This window comes from Paroedura picta, chromosome 8 (genome assembly GCF_049243985.1).
Source record: "Paroedura picta isolate Pp20150507F chromosome 8, Ppicta_v3.0, whole genome shotgun sequence".
Taxonomy (NCBI): domain Eukaryota; kingdom Metazoa; phylum Chordata; class Lepidosauria; order Squamata; family Gekkonidae; genus Paroedura; species Paroedura picta.
In genome coordinates, this window is record NC_135376.1 from 60,106,455 (window position 1) to 60,124,677 (window position 18,223).

Below are 18,223 nucleotides of genomic sequence, written 5' to 3' on the forward strand. Positions count from 1 at the left end.
TTGGGCCTGTTTGTAGGGTTTGTAGGATTACTTTTCAGGCATTCAAACAGTGCAAAACAGTTCAGTGTCATACAGAACAAATGGCAATGTTTCACATATATGCATTTTCATAGAAGTTGATTGCAGTCCTACATTGCCCCTGCACTTCCCTTATGTCAGAAGGGGGACCCCCTCTGCTGACTTGGCAGCAACCCAGACATACCAGACCCTCCCAGGGGGGACAAGGAAGAGTATAGGGGTATAGGAGGAGCCCTGGAAGAAAGAGGGAGTGGCTCTTGGAGAAGAAGAGAGGAAGGACACTGGGTTGGCCCCCAGATTTATGCCTTTGGGATGGTGGGGCAAGCAGTAGCATCCTATAAAAGGAGTACTTCCATGAATGGCCAGAGAGGATGGACAAGTTTGGCCAAAGAAGCTGCACAGAGAGAGAGAGAGAGAGAGCAGAGGAAAAACTAACACGAGGGAGAAGAGGCTAAACAGTGAATCAACTGCCCTCCCTTTCCATGCCTGAGACTAAGGGAGTATAGGGGGCAGCATTGTGAATGTGGAAGAAGGCAGGGCAGTAGCAAGCGGCCTAGAGAACCTCACACCTTACAAACCTGTTGTATAATGTAGCAACCAATGGTATTAAAAAGCAGTGATCAAATCAATCAAGTCATCCAGCAATTTTAAACAAACTTATTTTTAAAGTCTTCTAGTCTAGTGTTTCTATAAATCTACCATAGCAACATCATTTCACTCATACACCTTTTCTCCAGCCAAAGTTTTTCTACCCACATCACTTAAAGATCTGACTACCAATCAATCTCACTTCTATTTGCATATCCCAAAGAACAAAGTACTGTGATTTTTACTAGAGGCCAATAACAGTTTAAGAACACAGGAAGACCCTTCAAGATCTAACCAAAGGTCCTACAACTCCAGCATATGGTTTCCTACAATAGCCAATTAGATGGCTCCAGGAAGTCTGCATGCAGAGTATGAAAGCAGCAACCTCCCCCCCCCCAGTGATAGATAAAGATACACCACCTCCAAACATGTATGTTCCATAAAGCCAATATATCTGATGGCCCCTTGTCCATAACCCCCTTTTTATAAATTTATCTCATTACCTTTTAAAGACCTGCAGATCAGGTCATCTTCAGACAACAGAGATGAGTTCCCTTGGAGAAAATGGATGCTTTGAAAATGGACCCATTGTAATCCACTGAGGTTCTTGTCCTCCCCAGGTACCCTTCCACTGAATCCCCAGAACTTTCCTACCCTGGATCTGGCAACCCTACCCCCCCCCCCATTTGCTTTTCACTTGCCTCAAACATCCCTTGCTGAGGTCACCATAAGTCAGCTGCACCTTGATGGGACTTTACACATACAAGGCAGCTGAGATCATCCCATCTTGTGTCAGTGAGTCTGATAAATCAATTACACAGTGTGTGATAAAACACTTCCTTTTGGAGCTATGCATTCTAGTTCAAGTACGGGAAGGGGCTCTTCTTCCATATCACACTGCATAATTTCATAAGTCTATATTATTTTATATATTGCAACTACTATAAATCATTATGAGCTCGTTGCCCCCCCCCCAAAAAAGAGACAAGTCCCCCAAGCAGACCTGTTTCTTTTGAAATGTCATACTGAACCTCAATGTTCTGCAAACTGAATTGATTCATTTCACAATTGCTGGAACGAGTAGGGATTTAGAAATGCAGTGGAGGAAGTGGTTGGTTCTGTCAGCCACAACATAGGCAAGCGTTGCAGCAATACTAAATAAAGACTCAGGATGTTGTGGAGTTCAAACCAGCCAAAGGCCTTATTTTACATTGGAAGAATTGCAGTAAACCTCATTTCTAAGCAACTGAGCCCATAGCAACAATATCTCGGTAATGTGCTATTTTATGCCACTGTTTGGAGGCTGTACAGTGTTTCATTCAGGCTCATAAGCGGAGCTCTCAGAGATATAAAATAATTTTACTTACCTTGGTCAGTCATAAAGGTGGCATTCTCTGTACAAGTGGGCTTGCAGTCAAAGGTTTTGTTTTATGCTGTGGTTTCTTACATTTCCAAGCTTTGTAGTAACACTGACTTCCCTGCAGTGCCAGGGACTTCTCCAGTGCTGTTTCCCTGAAAGTCTTCATGAATAGGGGAAGGGGCTGCTGCTATCTTTCATGGTAACTGCTTTTTTCATGCTCCTTTAAAAGCTGCACTTGCTGAATTTCTCTCTTCCATGTAATGACACAAGAACCTTGTTTTCCTTTCTGGGACCATCCTCTTGAAAACAGAGCCTTACAAGGAGTATGCACAGGTCCAGTTTTTCCTGCAGAACCGAACAGTATAGTGAGCTCCCATTTGTGTCTGAGGTCAAATAACAATTTTTGTCCTCTGGAAAATGTTACAGCAGATATCTAGCCAGTTTGCTTGTTGATCACATTAACAACCCTCCTGGCTGTAATGGAGCCAGGCAAGCCCTGGGACCGCCACTGTACGCACTGAAGTCCACAGATATCTGTAGCTTTGGAATTTCCTGCCTCAGGAAGTCCATTTGGCCCCCCTCATTCTTTGCTTTCCAAAGACCTGTGAAGATAGCATTTATCTTGGAGGGTATTTTGGCAGGGGCAGAAACCAACTGCTTGCGTTATTGTTTTCAGCTGCCCTTACAAGCCTTCTTTTATTCCATCAATGGGAAAGCTCTTCTAGTCATACCAAATATGTTATGCCATACCTTTTATATTGGAACACTCATTAACTATACTTTAAATCCCCTAATTATTTTCCATTTTGAAATATGTTCTGTCATCAAGGCAGGGAGTTCAATAACAGTCTCTATAAATCAAACCCACATTTAACTGGATGCTATGGATGTCTCTAAAGAAGCACATATGAGGCTGCCTTACCCTGCATGAGACCACTAGTTCATCTAGCTCGATGTTTAATGCTCAGAGTGGCAGCAGCTCCATAAAATCTCAGGCAAAGGTCTCTTCCAGCTCTATCACTTGGACATTTTTCATCTAGTGATACCAGACTTTGGAACTGGATCCTTCTTTGTATATTTTGCCCCTGAGTTATGCCCCTTCCACCAGAGGTAAAATTGTTTAGCATATTATACATATGGTCACCACAGCCTCAGGTTCCTGATAAGCCTCCCAAAACATCCAGGATAAATAAGGTGGGGTGGACTTGAATTTAACAATGCAATAAAGAATCCATCACTGTGCATTTCTTGTTAAAAACCAAAGTCATTATGTTGCTATTCCTATTAGAAACACAGCTTGCCTGGACTGTACTTACAGCCTGTATTAAATTGCTTATGTGTGTTTATGCAGTTAAATCCATGTCCTATAAAATTTACTGTGAACTTTAATAGTATGCTCATCACATCCCTAAGTAAAACTGTTATTCAGAAACTTCCAAAGACTTCGCTGACATACAAACTGCATTTCCCCCCTACTATCTGTAATACTGGGATACTACTGATGATGATGGAACTATATTGTAATTTATGAAAAGCTGGATGCTGTCACATGAAAAATAGGGACAATTAAAAATTTCACTTCATCTTTTGCATAAGAATCACTGCAATCCATATACCAAATGTTGTAATGGTCCTGCATTTTCCTTTTAAGAATTCAATCAGTTCAGTCTCAAGAATCATTGACAGGTAATGGAATTACTCCACAAGACAACTTGGCACAAGGGTCTTTCTGTAGGTACATATATGGAAGCATTACTTATAGATAACCATTGTATTCTTTTCACAGCTCTTAAAATGATCTTCACACAAATTTCCACATGCAGTAGCATCACCAAACAACAAAAAGACTGGGTGAAATAATACAGCAAATACTATTTGAATATGAAGAAGCCTCCCAACAATGAATTTTCCTTTTGTATCAAGGTTACTTCTGACTTTATTAGTATTCACTTTCATTTAAACTATTGCAAAGTCATTAACGCGATAAGAGTCTTACTATCTTTCTCAACAATGCTTATTCACTGAAAGCATACACAGAGCAAATTGGTAAGATGATGGAACATTGCAAAATACAATGCAAAGGATCCTTAAGGAAAAATAATATAGATTTCTCATTCTTTTCAACAGCTTCATGGAAGCTAAGCAAGATAACACTGAAAAGCTGAACTTATCAGAATGTGCAAGAGCTCTGAATGTTCTGAGACCTTCAGAATTTTTATTTTTATTTTGAGGAGACAATGACATTCTTGACTTTCAGCAAGTATCTGTTCTGTAGGTTTTTTCTAATTAAAAAGGCACAGTCAATTACTACCCACAAACAAGAAACTAAGTAGAAATGATGCTCATAAAGCATTTATGCAGCTAGATATGCATGACTGCTTGCAAGATCTGTAGAGTTTTGATTCCTCCTTCCTATTACATTAATGATTGGTGATACCAGAAGGATACATGAGATGCCTATCACAGGTAGCATATAACAGATAGCAGTAAACATTTGCAAATCAGCAGTTATTTAATTTATTATTGAGGGATTGCCACCTGAAGGACACTATTTATTTTTATTTTATTTTTAAAATTTATTTTAAGACTTATATCCCGCCTCTCCTGGTACTGGCTCAAGGTGGCTCACAATAAAACAGTAAAACATTAAAACATATCAATGGTTACACAGTAACCAGCTGCCATTAAAATACAACACATCTAACCCAAAAAGCACAATAAAACAAGATGGTGGAAAAATCGAAAAATGCAAACATCTCCCAATTCCATAATTCCAGCCATATTTGCATACCATAGTTGTGATCTTCTAAAGCTGCATAAGTGCACTGGGTGGGACCGCAATATCGTAACTCTGGGCATCCTCTCCCCAACCTCAACCAAATTAATGGCAGAAGAGCTCCATCTTGCAGGCCCTGTAGAACCTTGACAGCTCCGTCAGGACCCTTAGCTCTTCCGGGAGCTCATTCCACCAGGTTAGGGCCAAGGCCAAAAAGGCCCTGACCCTGGTTGAGGCCAGGTGGATGTCCTGGGGCCTGGGACAACCAATAGGTTCATACCCACAGAGCGGATTGCTCTATGGGGAGCATAGACAGACAGGTGGTTCCTCATATAGGCAGGACCCAAGCCACATATAGCCTTAAAGGTTAAAACCAAAACCTTGAATTTGATCCAGAAACAGACTGATAACCAGTGCAGTTGTTGTAGCACCAGCTGGATATGGGCTCTCCAAGGTGTTCTAGTGAGGACCCTGGCAACCACATTCTGTACAAGCTGTAATTTCTGGATGAGGGACAAGGGTAGGCCTGCATAGAGCGAGTTACAGTAGTCTGATCTGGAAGTGACCATTGCATGGTGGCCAAATGGTCCGAGGACAGGTAGGGCACTACGCCTGGCATAGATGGAAGAATGCAGTCCAGGCTACCTTCATGATCTGAGCCTCCATAGAAAGGGAGGCATCAAAGATCACTTCCAAATTCCTTATGGATGATGCAGGTGTTAGTTACACCCCATCCAGCCATGGTAAGCATGCTGCCTGATCCTGACTCTTTTCACCCAGCCGCAAGAACTCCATCTTGGAGGGGTTGCATTTCAGATGACTTTGCCTGAGCCACCCAGCCACTGCTTCCAAACAGCTGGCAAATGTATCTGGGAGGAGTCCATCCATCCGTCCAACAGAAGGAAGAGCTGGGTGTCATCCTCATATTGGTGACAACCCAACCCAAAGCCCCGGACCAGCTGGGCTAGAGGGCACATATAGGTGATAAATAGCAAGGTGGAGAGAATTGCCTTCCGAGGCACCCCACACAAGAGCGCCATTGGGGCCAACAACTCCTCCCCCACTGCTACCCTCTGCATTCGCTTCTGGAGGAAGGAGGTCAGGCATCAACAGTCTTAACCAGTTAGGAGGGTTGTGCATTTATAATGTGCCATCAAGTCCCACATGACTTATTTTAAAGCAAATGATTAAGCAGATTAAAATCTGGCTTGTCTTTTTTCCTCTGCAAAGTATTTCTTAGTAGTATTCTAATCAAGTACTGATCCAGCCTAGCTTCCAAGATCTGATAAGGTCAGGCTATACTTGTAAGAACATCTTGCAAATTCTGCATTTTTTCAGATTCTGGAATTTTCAGACCATTATGGAACAAAATTGCGGGTCAAGGGAAGCTGTTTTTTAAGATGGTGGAACATAGTCCTCCTTCTAATCTAAAAGCCCCTAAAGACCCAAGCAGAATAGACAAGGAGGAGTTGATTTTACTTACCCCCCCCCCCCCCGCATGCCAGGTGCCTCAAGGCACAATACATGTCTCCACTGATTCCTGGGGAAGGGGGAGGGGGAGGATTGCATCAGCCCAGCAGAAGAGCTGCCAGATTTTTCAAAATTCCTGTCTGCATCTATTTTGATGTGATTTTATGGTAACTGAATTTTTTTTTAAGTTTGCCTTTTCCCAGAAAGCTGCATTTGCAATCTGCAGAGAAACCAGAATATAACTACATTTGCTAACCTTCCTTGCTGAGATTTGTTGTTTCCTTTCACAAAGTAAAAAATGTTTCCTTTGCAGAAAACCTTCTCCTGCTTTTTCCCTGCAATGTTTGAAAATAGTTCCATTAACAAAAAAAATAAATAATAATAGACCTTGTGTGTGTGATTGCATGTGATGAGTCCATCACCCAATTTTTATTTTTTTTTAGAAACTAGTCTTCAATCTGGGTGTCTACTGTTGGGGTACCTAAATTGGTAATTACTATTACTACTACAATTTAAGGAGTTTCTGGAGGAGGCGGAGGAGGAATAGGCAGTACAAGGATGGAGCATAGGAGTTGGAAGGCTAAGCTATATGTGTTGTTTCTAGGTTCTTTGCTTTGATCAGAGTCACATAGAATTTCCAGTAATGTTGCTTTGGAACAGGCTTTCTCAACCAGGGTTTCATAAATTTGGAGCATTCTGAGCACTAAGAACTTGACATAGACTTCTCCATGGAAATTCCTTCTTTAGGGCTTGTCTCCAAAGGCGATTCACTGGGAGCCCTCACCCGTTGATCCCTTGCAAGGATCTGATTGGAGGGTCGACATGCTACCGCCTGGAAAAATCAGAAAGATGCGTGCTACTGTTGACTGTAAGCAGAGGAACACAGAAACAACACAACATTTCCATAATATCCAAGAATCCCAACTTTGTATTAACATTCTGGAAAATCACAATAATGACCTGAAACTGATTTTCATATATATTTTTTTTCACAGGAATTTTGCACACCCCTATTAATTATCCTGTGAGAAAGAAGCAGAACCTGCCAACAAGAGGTCTATGTTCATCAGTGCCCTGTTCATCAGAGATGCCTTCTTAAAACTTGTCATGAAGTGGGACACTTTCCTTGTGCATCATAATCAAAAACACACACTTCCATTAGATTCAAATGACTAGCTATGTTGGTCTGAAGTAGCACAATAAAATCAGAGTCCAGGAGGAGCACCTTTAAGACCAACAAAAATTTACTCAGGGCATGAGCTTTCGAGTGCAACCACTCTTCGTCAGACTAAGAACTGACCATCAAGCTCATCCCTTGAATAAATCTTTGTTAGTTTTAAAGGTGCTACTGGACTCTGATTTTATTACACTTACGTTAGGCATCCCAAATCTACTATATGTGCAACTTCAGTTTGTGCAAATGAGTTTAATTCCATAACAATGAACTGACAACAAGGGAAGCACCAGGACCACCTTTGAACCCTCCACAGAAAGTTCTCGGAGAACATCAGTCAAAGGCTAAGCAGAGGGCACTTCATTTCATAATGTTCAAAGAAAGAGATGAAGATCGAAGGGGAAAATATTTTGGCAGGAAATATTTCCTGAATCCTAAACGTCATTACTGGCTAACTTTTGTGAAGAAATGAAGGCCATTTGAAGTAACAAAGCTTTTTGTTCTCCACATTTTGAAATGAGATTATTTGTGACATAAATGTATAACCTGACTGCCTGTCCCTTACTAGATCGAACAAGATTATACTTGTCAGGCAATGCAATCTAAAGCCTGGTTAATCCTCAATTCTTGAGACTTCAGTGCAGCCCAATCAGTTCACATGATGCCCTGGATGTAGACGAGACTGTTATTAAAGATAGCATTCATACATTAAAGCTGAGGCACAGTGCAATGCCATGTACTGGTATTTAAAAGCCAAAACTTATCTTTAAAAAAGAATCATTTGAGTTTATTGGTAAATTCCAAAGTTAGCATTCAGCATAAGACCTTTATTAGCATTACACAAAAGAAAATCAATTGACAGAATTCCAAAGTTAACATAAACATTAACATTTAAATATATTTAAACATATACATTTGAAAAGGTGACGTGAAGGCCTATAACAGATTCCATCAAAATAAGCCACCTCTCCCAGTTCATTTCCATGCATCTTAAAATAAATGTTCCAAAAATATTTCAGTTCTTCTTTCTTAGAATTTGTCACTGCAGTAAGTTTCAATAAAATAAAAGTTTCACTACCTATAATTAACCAATCTCATTTCTCGGGTGGCTCCTGTTGTTTACACTTCTGTGCAAAAGCTAGTTTAGCAGTAGGAAACATACTTATTTGTAACTAGAGGCAAAGCCCATTGTATGTGGGAATACAATGGGCGCTAGCCTTTTCCTGGAGGGGAATGCTTTACCAAGAGAATTGCTTACCCTGGGATGCTTGAGTAAGCGAATTGATCGGCTAGGCAGACGAAACCTCCAGTGACTCATCAGCTAAGGCAGTGGTCCCCAACCTTTATTAGGCTGGGGACCGGCAAGGCATCGGGCCACGCCCACGCTTCTGGCCGCGCTTGCGGGCCGCAGCCGCGCATCGAGCCGCGCCCGGAAGCCGCGCCCGCAGGTCGGGCCGCGCCCGGAAGCCGCGCCCGCAGGTCGGGCCGCGCCCGGAAGCCGCGCCCGCGGGTCGGGCCGCGCCCGGAAGCCGCGCCCGCGGGTCGGGCCGCGCCCGGAAGCCACGCCCGCTGGTCGGGCCGCGCCTGGAAGCCGCGCCCGCGGGTCGGGCCGCGCCCGGAAGCCACGCCCGCGGGTCGGGCCACGGCCGGAAGCCACCCCCGCGGATCGGGCCACGCGGACGCGGCGAGAGGCGCTTCGCGGCGTCAGGCTGCCGGACAGGGAGCCCCCGGCAGCCGCGCTCCGCGCAACTGCCGGGGGCTCCCTCAGGCGGTGGCCTGACACGGCGAGAGGCGCTTTGCGCCTCTCGCCGCGTCAGGCTGGGAGCAACTGCGAGCCGCGCTGCGCGCGGCTCGCAGTTCCTGGGGCTGGGAATCGGAGGGACCAATTGGCAGGCGCTTCGCGCCTGCCAATTGGTCCCTCCGATTGTCTGTCATGAGGAAGGGTCCAATCTGGACCCTTCCTCATCCCGGACTCATCCCGCCCCAGGACCCCTTACTGTTTTATTTAGTCCGTGGCGCCCGCGGCGCCACGGGCGGTTTACAGATGATTATTTCATTATCACAGAAACAATGTTCTTTCTAATATCACACAGAATATTCCAAAATGATTGTACATTAACACACCACTACCCCATATGAAAAAACGTTTGCTTTAGGGGTTGCACAAAACCAACAGGAATCTTGAGATTTGCTATGAATTTGGTGAGTTTCCAAAGTAAAGTGCCATTGATGAATCATTTTAAATAGATTCCTGCTAAAAGAACACTTTACCTGAGAAGGTAAATCTGGGGTTGCTTCACAAATTTCATTGCCAGGGTCTCTGGGCCATTTAGCAAAAATATTTTCTTTGGTTCCTTTATATATCCAGCAATATAAAATCAACTAGGGGCAAAGCCCGTTGTACCCAGGATTATAATGGGTGCTCGCCCATTGAGGTAGGTGAGTTTGTTTGTTTGTTTACTCACTTACTTATTTTATTCTATTTATACAGCCTCCTCCCTTATGACTCAAGCGATTTACATGGAAACTATCATGAAACAGTGCATCTTCTTTTGAATATGTAACACTCTTAACAATAGGAACTTGAGTCAAAAAACTTTTTTTTTTTGAACAATCGGAACTTAAGTTTGTTTGTCTTCCTCCCCATGGATTGTCTTTAGAGGAGTGATGTTGTCAGTGGCTGTTTAGACAAGGCTTGCAAAGCAGGTGGGAAGTGTCTTTGCAAAGCACTAGCTACTTGCCACTTAGGGGGGCAATCTGACAAAGACAGTACGTGACACTTTCCCACCTACCCAGTCCATGAATCCAGTAGTGACAACTGAGACTGACAGCACATAGGTCTCAGCTAAAGGTAAAGACACATGGGTCTCAGCTAAAGGTGTCTCACATTCCCCCAAACCTGCCACCTCTAACTGGATATGGCAGAAGTGAAACCTGGTAATCCCTGGATGCCAAGCAGAGGCTGTGATATGTAAGAGGGGACCAAACCCTGACCATGGAGGAAAAACTGTAGAATTAGACCCAAGTTCTCCAGAGTAAGCAGATGACACCTCCTGCAGACATGGACTGCTTTGGAAGGTAGAATTGCACTGTCCTGAGGTAATGAAGTGGACCCAATCCCAGCAACTCTGAAGCCCCAGTAAAATTCTCCAGGCAGCACTGAACTGCCTGGAACTGCATGCATACAGACAGTGCCACACCACATGAGGAGAGCTTGCCCCACCCACCCACACACACACACTGTATGAAGGTTGAGAGAGAGCAAGAGATGTCATGGCCAGTAATCTTAGGGGCAGGAGGCTTCAGAACAGAGGGCATGAACAGGTGGCTACAGCTTGTCTTGGGAGGTGACTCACTCTCCACCACCCTTCTCAGAGCCTTGGCACACTCCAGGAAGCAGGTTGTTTCCTTCTGAAAGAAGAGCAGGAAGGTGTTGGATGGTGGGGAGGTAGCTGTGGCTTATCAATACAGGGGAAGCAGCAGGAAGGGGATGAGAAAGGGGTGGGCAGCTTGGCTTACACCTGGTCCCAGGAGAAGATATCTTCCATGGATGCAGCCCCCCCTCCAAAGTGGAAGCTAAGGGAGAGAGCAGGGAGGGGGCAAGCAGCTCAGAAAGTACCTGGCCCTAAGAGAGGATGGGATCCATGGATGTGGGGGCCCCAGATGGATGCAGAAGGAAGGAATGGGGAGGGAGGCCAGTAGCTTTGCTTGCAACTCACCACAGGAGAAGGTAAGGTCCATGGATGGCAGCTACCATGAGGGGGGGAAGCCAGAGAGACAGGCTGGCAGAGGCACCGGTGGGCAGCTCAGCCTGCACCTGACCCTGAGAGGAGGTGGTGGCATGGCTGGCAGCTTCCCCAAGGTGTGGGGAAGTGGCAAAGTTGGGCAGAAAGGTGCAGGCAGGCTGGGCCAGGAAGGCGGTCTTCCCCTCCCCATTGCTCCAAACACCACAGCCTCGCCTAGGAGGCAGGTTCTTCCCTTCCTGGGTGCTTCCATTGAGTAGGAGATGGTGCTAATGGGAAAAGGCTCACCCCCTCACCCCAACGTCCAGGAGCAAGCAACTTACTGGGGCCAGCTCCACTTCCACCTGGCAAGTTCCAGGGTCAGCAGGAAGTTAAGCAAAGAGAACTGGCCCCTTATCAACTCTTCCTAGCTGAGAACCAATCAGGTAGCAGTTGAGGTGTTGGTTTGGACATTATCATGATTTACTGATTAGAGAAAATAATTGGTTAAAAGTTGTTTTGTTGGTCTTTAATTTTTCAAAAGCTGTTAGCTCTCTTATTATCAATCCTTTTCTTGTTTTAGCATTCAAGTAACTCTTTATTTTTTATTAAAAGTTGGAAATGCTACCAATGATCAAAAGCAATGGCCCTATGACCAGTGACAAGTTTTTTATAATAGTTTATTCTGGACTCCCAATTCTTGATGAACTTTAACACACAATCTGTTCCACATAATATATTTATGGTAAGGCCTTGGAAGAGAAGCGTGTCTCATGGCTTAAGTGCTACTCAACTCTTAACACCCATTCAGGGTGGCTGTCCTGCCCCTGAGTGCCTTCTCCTCCAACTGGCTTGCCTATCTATCCAGTGGCCAGCCTTCCATCCTCTACCCCTGACCACTCCCTCCTCCTTCCACTTCCCTTCGAGGCTCAGAGGCTGCAGATCCCTGCTGCATGAGAGCTGCCCCTGCTGGTGAGTTACCTTCCTGGAGGCCTCCAACCTGCAGCCTTTCCAGGTCCTGGTGGGAGGGAGAGGCCATCTGCAGAGTTCTTCCAACCCTCCCACCCAGTCTAGCACCCATTATATTCCTGAATGCAATGGGCTTGGCCCCTAGTGAATCTATATATCTCTGACTGCTGAAGTCACTGGCGATGCTTCTGAAAATATTTTAGATCCAACAGAATCCCAATCATACATCATTATAACTTTATTGTGAGTCCTTCCCATGCAGCCATTATCTAGTGAGGATCAAGGGTGGTAATTAGGTAGAGCTAGCCTGCACAGAGTGCTAAGTCTTGAAACATTACAGGAGCACCATGTAAAGTTGCCAGCCATGGCTAGGCAATCAGCAGGCAATATGGGAGGTAAAGTCTTCCAGACTGTAGGGATAGGGCGATCAGCAGCCTGGCATAATGATGTCACTTTCGGCAAAATTTGGAAGTGATGTCATCATGGGGGGCACTCCAGCATTCACCTAAAACTCTATGGGCTAATGCTAGAGCATCGCCAGTGCAATAACATTGCTTCCAAGTCACATCAGAAGTCACATTGTGCTGGGAATGCCAGTCATGCCTCCCCTCCAATTTTGCCCAATCATTTCCATCCACCATGGAAATGTGAAGTTGGCATGTGAAAGACCCCGTTTCCAGCAGGAGACCAGCAACCTTCGCACCCTGGGACAAAGCCATGGGAAAGTGGCTCCCATATCCCTGTCTTAACTTACAATAGAGACTGAAAGTGGTATATAAAATTCAACATTATTCTGTAGATATAGAATCATCATTAATGTAGTTCCAAAAGTAGGCTTCTTGCCTCAAAGGAGAAAGCACAAATCTGTTTTAAATAGGTATAAAATCAAAGCCCAAAATTGTATCCATGAATAGCCTGAATGAAACCACTTGCAACTCAGTGGTGCCAACATTTAACTTCCTGTATCATCACTCTTCTTTTATTTATTCTTTAATTTTTCTTTGGCAACCTGGTAGCCAACCTGCATGTCAGATATATTTCCATAATCTGTTATATGCAACTTTTATTTAGAACACTCATAGGAAGAAAAGAGAAATCACATTTTTGTTTTAAAAAGCAAGCCTTTAAATATCTTTCCAAAGACATGTCAAGGATATGACTTACCCTAAATTCATTTTGAAAACTATTTTAATATAGTGTCCTTTGCTTTGAAATTCTGATTCATATTTAGATGAGATTAAGGAGGAGGTAAGCAATGCTGGTAGAGAACTCTAAAAATACCTGCATTCTACATCCCAGATGGCTTTACATTTTGCTAGCTTTCTGAATTCTATTCTCCTTTTGTATATCACATTTTACTTTCATCTTTCCCAGTAGAGTGAATCTTTTGTGGACATACCTTTGAGCCTAAAACTGTTTTAAGTGGGAAGAACTAAATGTGTGTGGGGGTGGGGAAGTGATCAGATAAGTTCTCTGTGAGAAAGAGAATTTAGATGTTAAGACCATTGTTATACCCAGTTCACACACATATACAAATATGCATGTAAGCTAACTGGAATACAATTGCATATTTTATTCATTCATTCATTCATTTAGATTTATAAATTGTCCCCTCTGCTTCAGTAGACTCAGGGCAGTGAACAACATACATTCAACAATGCAATTAAGATCACAGTTTAGCAATTCTAAAATCAGTTCTAAAAAGTTCTGCCCTTGGGTATAAAGACCAGAACCCAAGGTGGGGGTCTAATACAGGAGGGAGGCCAAGGAAATGTTGATGTTTTTAAAGACAACATCTAGCCATTTGTACTGCTGAAGTGAAACATACGTTACCTGAGTGCTTGCTGCTACTGTTACACCCTTGCTCAAATGACACATCTTAACACCGCCCGTGGCGCCGCGGGCGCCACGGACTAAATAAAAGGATAAGGGGTTCTGGGGCGGGATGTGTCCGGGATGAGGAGGGGTCCGGATTGGACTCTTCCTCCGGACAGACAATCGGAGGGACCAATCGGCAGGCGCGCAGCGCCTGCCGATTGGTCTCTCCGATTCCCAGCCCCAGCAACTGCGAGCCGCGCGTTGCTCCTTTGCCACCGGCCTGACGTGTTGAGAGGCGCGAAGCGCCTCTCGCCATGTCAGGCCGCCGCCCAAGGGCCGCTTTGGCTGCCCCGCCTCAGGAGACAACACCTCGCCGCCTGCCCGGCCAGCCTCGAGCAGCTGCCGGCCTCCACTGCACCAGAACCGGCAGAGCCGCCCCGACGCAGCAACTTGCACGGCCAACACCAGCCCTGCTGACGAGCATGCCCAACATCGTTTCCTCCCTACCCTGCAACGACTCAGGTAGGCCCCGCGCACGGGGGAGACCTCAAGGAGCCGACGGGTGACGGGGGAGGGTCTCAGGCTGCACAACCACCCAACCCAACTCCATAGGCACTCCGCTTGCCATTCCGCCCCCCCCCAAACCGCTGCCTTCTATGCACACCAGCCGCCGTCGGCTGCCTCCACATGCCTTCCCGCCTCCTCTTTCAAAGCCCGCTCTTCAGCCCGCCCTTACCAGTGGGCTTTGAAGACACGCTAACAAAATTCTTCCTGCTATTCTATCTTGAGGGGCAACAAGCAAACAGGTTAGGCTCCCGGGGCTGCTGCACAGCCATAGTCTGTCGGCTCCATTTGAGAAACTCCTCTGCTCGGCCCCCACGTGCCTTCCGGGTCCGCTTTGAAGTCTCTTACCCGTTTGCGAGAGCCGGCCAAGTTGTTTCAAAAGCAGCTCTGGTTAATGCTGCCCCTCCCCCCCCCCCCATGCTTCAAGGCCATCTCTCTTGCCTCAGGTTGGACTCAAGAGCTCCACTTGCAAGACTGGGAAGCTGCCGGTTGCTGCTTTTTTTTTCTCCAGCTCTCCGAGCTGTACTTTGCAGGCACCCAGAAGAGCCAAATGGGCTGCTAAGGAGGAGGCGGGGACTTCACAGCTACACGTGAGGAGGCAGTGAGTTAACCCCCACTCCCCGGCCAAACAAACATACAATGACTTAAGTAAATCATTAACAGGGGAGCTGCCGGTTGCTGCTTCTTTATCTCTCTGCCTGGGAACTGTAGCTTGCAGGCTCCCGGGAGAAGCGCACGGGCTGCTAATGAGGAAGAACTACTTGAGAAGTTTCACAAAGCCTGTGGAATGTACTGTGTCCACCAACACCTTTTAGCAATCCTGTGCAGAGGTCTGGAGATGTCCCGAGCACAGCACTCATGGAGGGCTCTCCTGTGCCAAGTCTTCCTCTCCTGGGACATTCCCTTGAAAAGCCTGGAGGATTTCTGCCTGCAGCTTTCAGGCTGGCATACAAGACAGTAAGTTCTGTTCCAGTCTAACATACCCCCCCCCAAGTCTCCAGAGAGGCCACCCACATCCACTCCTCTTTGCCAGCCTGCCACCTTCTGTATTGCTGTGGCCAGGAGGGGGATTGAGGCTGTGCTTCTGGCCCAGGGGGTAAGGATTCCTTTCCCCCCCCATCCTTTCTTCCTCCCTTCTATCCATCCAGACCGTTCATCTCCGTTCTCCCTCCCTTCCATCCATTTCTCTTCTGCCTTTCTTTCTCCCATTGCTTCATCTCCTTTCTCCCCTTCTCTCTCTCTCTCTCTCCCTTTCTCTATGCCTGCCTGCCTGCCTGCCTGCCTCCCTCCCATGTTCTCGCCACTGCATCTTTCTGCTCCCTACCTTAACACCCAGAACTTCTAAGCCAAACACTCACCCATCACACCATGCTAGCGCCCGTTGTATTTAAGCGTACAACGGGCTTCAGTTCCTAGTTTGTAATAATACAGATTATTAGAAATACAACATGCCTTTCTGCAATGCTTCTAGCTAATGAAAACCATTAAACCAGTCTATCTATGCTGTCACGAAGGCGAATGCAGCCATGGCATTGCCTGCTCATAACAGAGCATAGGGGAGCCAGTTTGGTATAGTGGTTGAATGGCGGCCTCTGATCGGGAAACCCAGATTCCCCACTCCTCCACATGCAGCCAGCAAGGTGACCTTGGACCACTCACAGTTCTCTCTGAGCTCTTTCAGCCTTACCTACTTTATAGGCTGTCTGCTGCTGGGAGAGGAAAGGTAGGCAATTGAGACTCATTTGGATAGTAAAAAGGGTACAAAAAACAGTTTTCTTATTCATCATCATCAATAACCATTGGGTGTCAAGGCCAACTTTCCCTTGGTGTAGTAATGTAACTAAGCTTTACCTGGGTTTGCTTTCAATGACTCCATAAAGCAAAAGAAGATAGTTCAGTGGCAGTATAAATGCACAAAATGCATAAATGACTGACTATTTTATTTAGTTGAGTCCTAACAAAGTGCAGTTGGTTCTTAAAGCATACTTTCCCAGAACATAATACAGATATCTCCTTGGCAGCAAATAGGGGTAGGGAGGAAAAGTAAATGGGATAAGGATTCTTACCTCTAACTATACTTACAAAAAAAAAAAACTGGCCATAATCTTTTGACCTCCTCCTCATTCAATCAGTTGACATTATCCATGAAACACTCCAGATGGAGAGTGAGGTCTCTCTCCCCTCCAGATCTGGAGCGGAATTGCGTGAGCTAATTAACAAGTCTTGACCAGTAGACACCAACATGGGTCAGGGCATGGCTTGCACCCACAGAGGATCAGAGAATCATGAATGTAGCCAGAAAATTCCTCTAAGATGGCTTCATTCTTAATATCTAGTGTAATGACGGTCCTGTAGTCACAGCTATTTGCTTCTATTTGATGGGAAGTATTTCAATCTTTCTATAACTCTTATTTTTATTTGCAAGCTACAGCATGCATATACACTGTAATTCACAGTAACAGGGACAGTGCCATAAAATCAATCTCCCTTTACTACTCAAAGTGTATTATTACAAAAATGATCCTTCCCATGTTGTATAAAGTATTTTTCTGGTACTAAGAAAACAAATTTATTTTGCTGAGATATGCTGATATCTCCAGGATGCCGACAGACACAACATGTTGAGTTTGTTCTTGACATTCCAAAGCATTTCTAACTCTGCCTGGAAGCACAAAACATTCCTCCATATGAACTAAAGTCCAGTGAACTTTGTAGAAGGTTTGCAGAGACAGCTATGCTTTGGCTTCATTACTCCATACTCCTTTCAGTTTCCCAGAAGCTTAGTATGAGAGAGGAGATAAGATTTCAGCTGATTTGCCAACTCAAGGGATTTTTGAAGGGTGACAAAGCACATTGTCAATAGAGAAGCTTCTAACATTTTCCTCAAACGCCTTTCTCCCTATATTGCCACTACCGCCATCGCCACTGCCACCACCACCACTGCTACTGCTACTTGGATTTATTACCTGCTGCTATCGCACAGCAACTCACAGCAGGTTACAATTAAAATGTTAAAACCCCAATTACATATAAGACCAAAAACCAGCTCCAGTGAAGAGACAATCAATAAAAAACCCAAGCCCCATCCACCCCCACAAACATTCCCCTCCATCCCCAGTGCACCAGGGATGCTGAAATATTCAGAGGTGCTGACAATCCTAATGCAGGTGGTTGTTCAGCATGGAGGGGGCCTCAGACTTTCATGTCCTGGCCTCAACCAAAGACCTGGCGGAAGAGCTCCGTCCTCCAGCCCCTGCAGAACTGCACAAGCTCCTGCAGGGCCCTCAGCTCTTCTGGGAGCTCATTCTACCATGGCAGGGCCAAGGCCAAGCATATCTCCCTCAGGCTGGGAACCACCAACAAATTTGAACCCGCAGAGTGTAAAAGCCCTGTGGTCCCTCAGGTATTTGGGTCCCAGACTGCAAAGGGGCTTAAAGCAGGGGTGGTCAACCTGTGGTCCTCCAGATGTTCATGGACTACAATTCCCATGAACCCCTGCCAGAAAACGCCGGCAGACGCTTATGGGAATTGTAGTCCATGGACATCTGGAGGACCACAGATTGACTACCCCTGCCTTAAAGGTCAATACCAAAACCTTGAACTTGATCCAGGCTGTGACTGGCAACCAGCTGCCTCAGCACAGGCTGGATATGGGCCCTCCAAGGTGTTCCAGTGAGGGCCTTAGCAGCTGCATTTTGCACCAGCTGCAATTTCTGGGTCAAGGACAAGGGAAAACCTGCATACAGCGAGTTACAGAAATCTAT

General features: G+C 45.5%; 2 long non-coding RNA genes across 3 annotated transcripts in view; one reads left to right on the plus strand and one right to left on the minus strand.

The window, feature by feature from the left end:
• The window catches only part of LOC143843628 (uncharacterized), a 34,853-nt gene extending 19,726 nt beyond the window's left edge, over positions 1-15,127 (minus strand). For both annotated transcript variants that reach the window (XR_013233622.1, XR_013233621.1), the window contains exons 1-2: positions 14,808-15,127; positions 1,974-2,311 (exon numbers count right to left, since the gene is read on the minus strand). This is a non-coding gene — a long non-coding RNA (uncharacterized LOC143843628). The remainder of the gene's footprint in view (positions 1-1,973; positions 2,312-14,807) is intronic.
• Positions 15,128-15,161: 34 nt separating this feature from the next.
• Positions 15,162-18,223, plus strand: part of LOC143843627 (uncharacterized) — a 48,612-nt gene continuing 45,550 nt past the window's right edge. The window contains exon 1 of the long non-coding RNA XR_013233620.1: positions 15,162-15,416. This is a non-coding gene — a long non-coding RNA (uncharacterized LOC143843627). The remainder of the gene's footprint in view (positions 15,417-18,223) is intronic.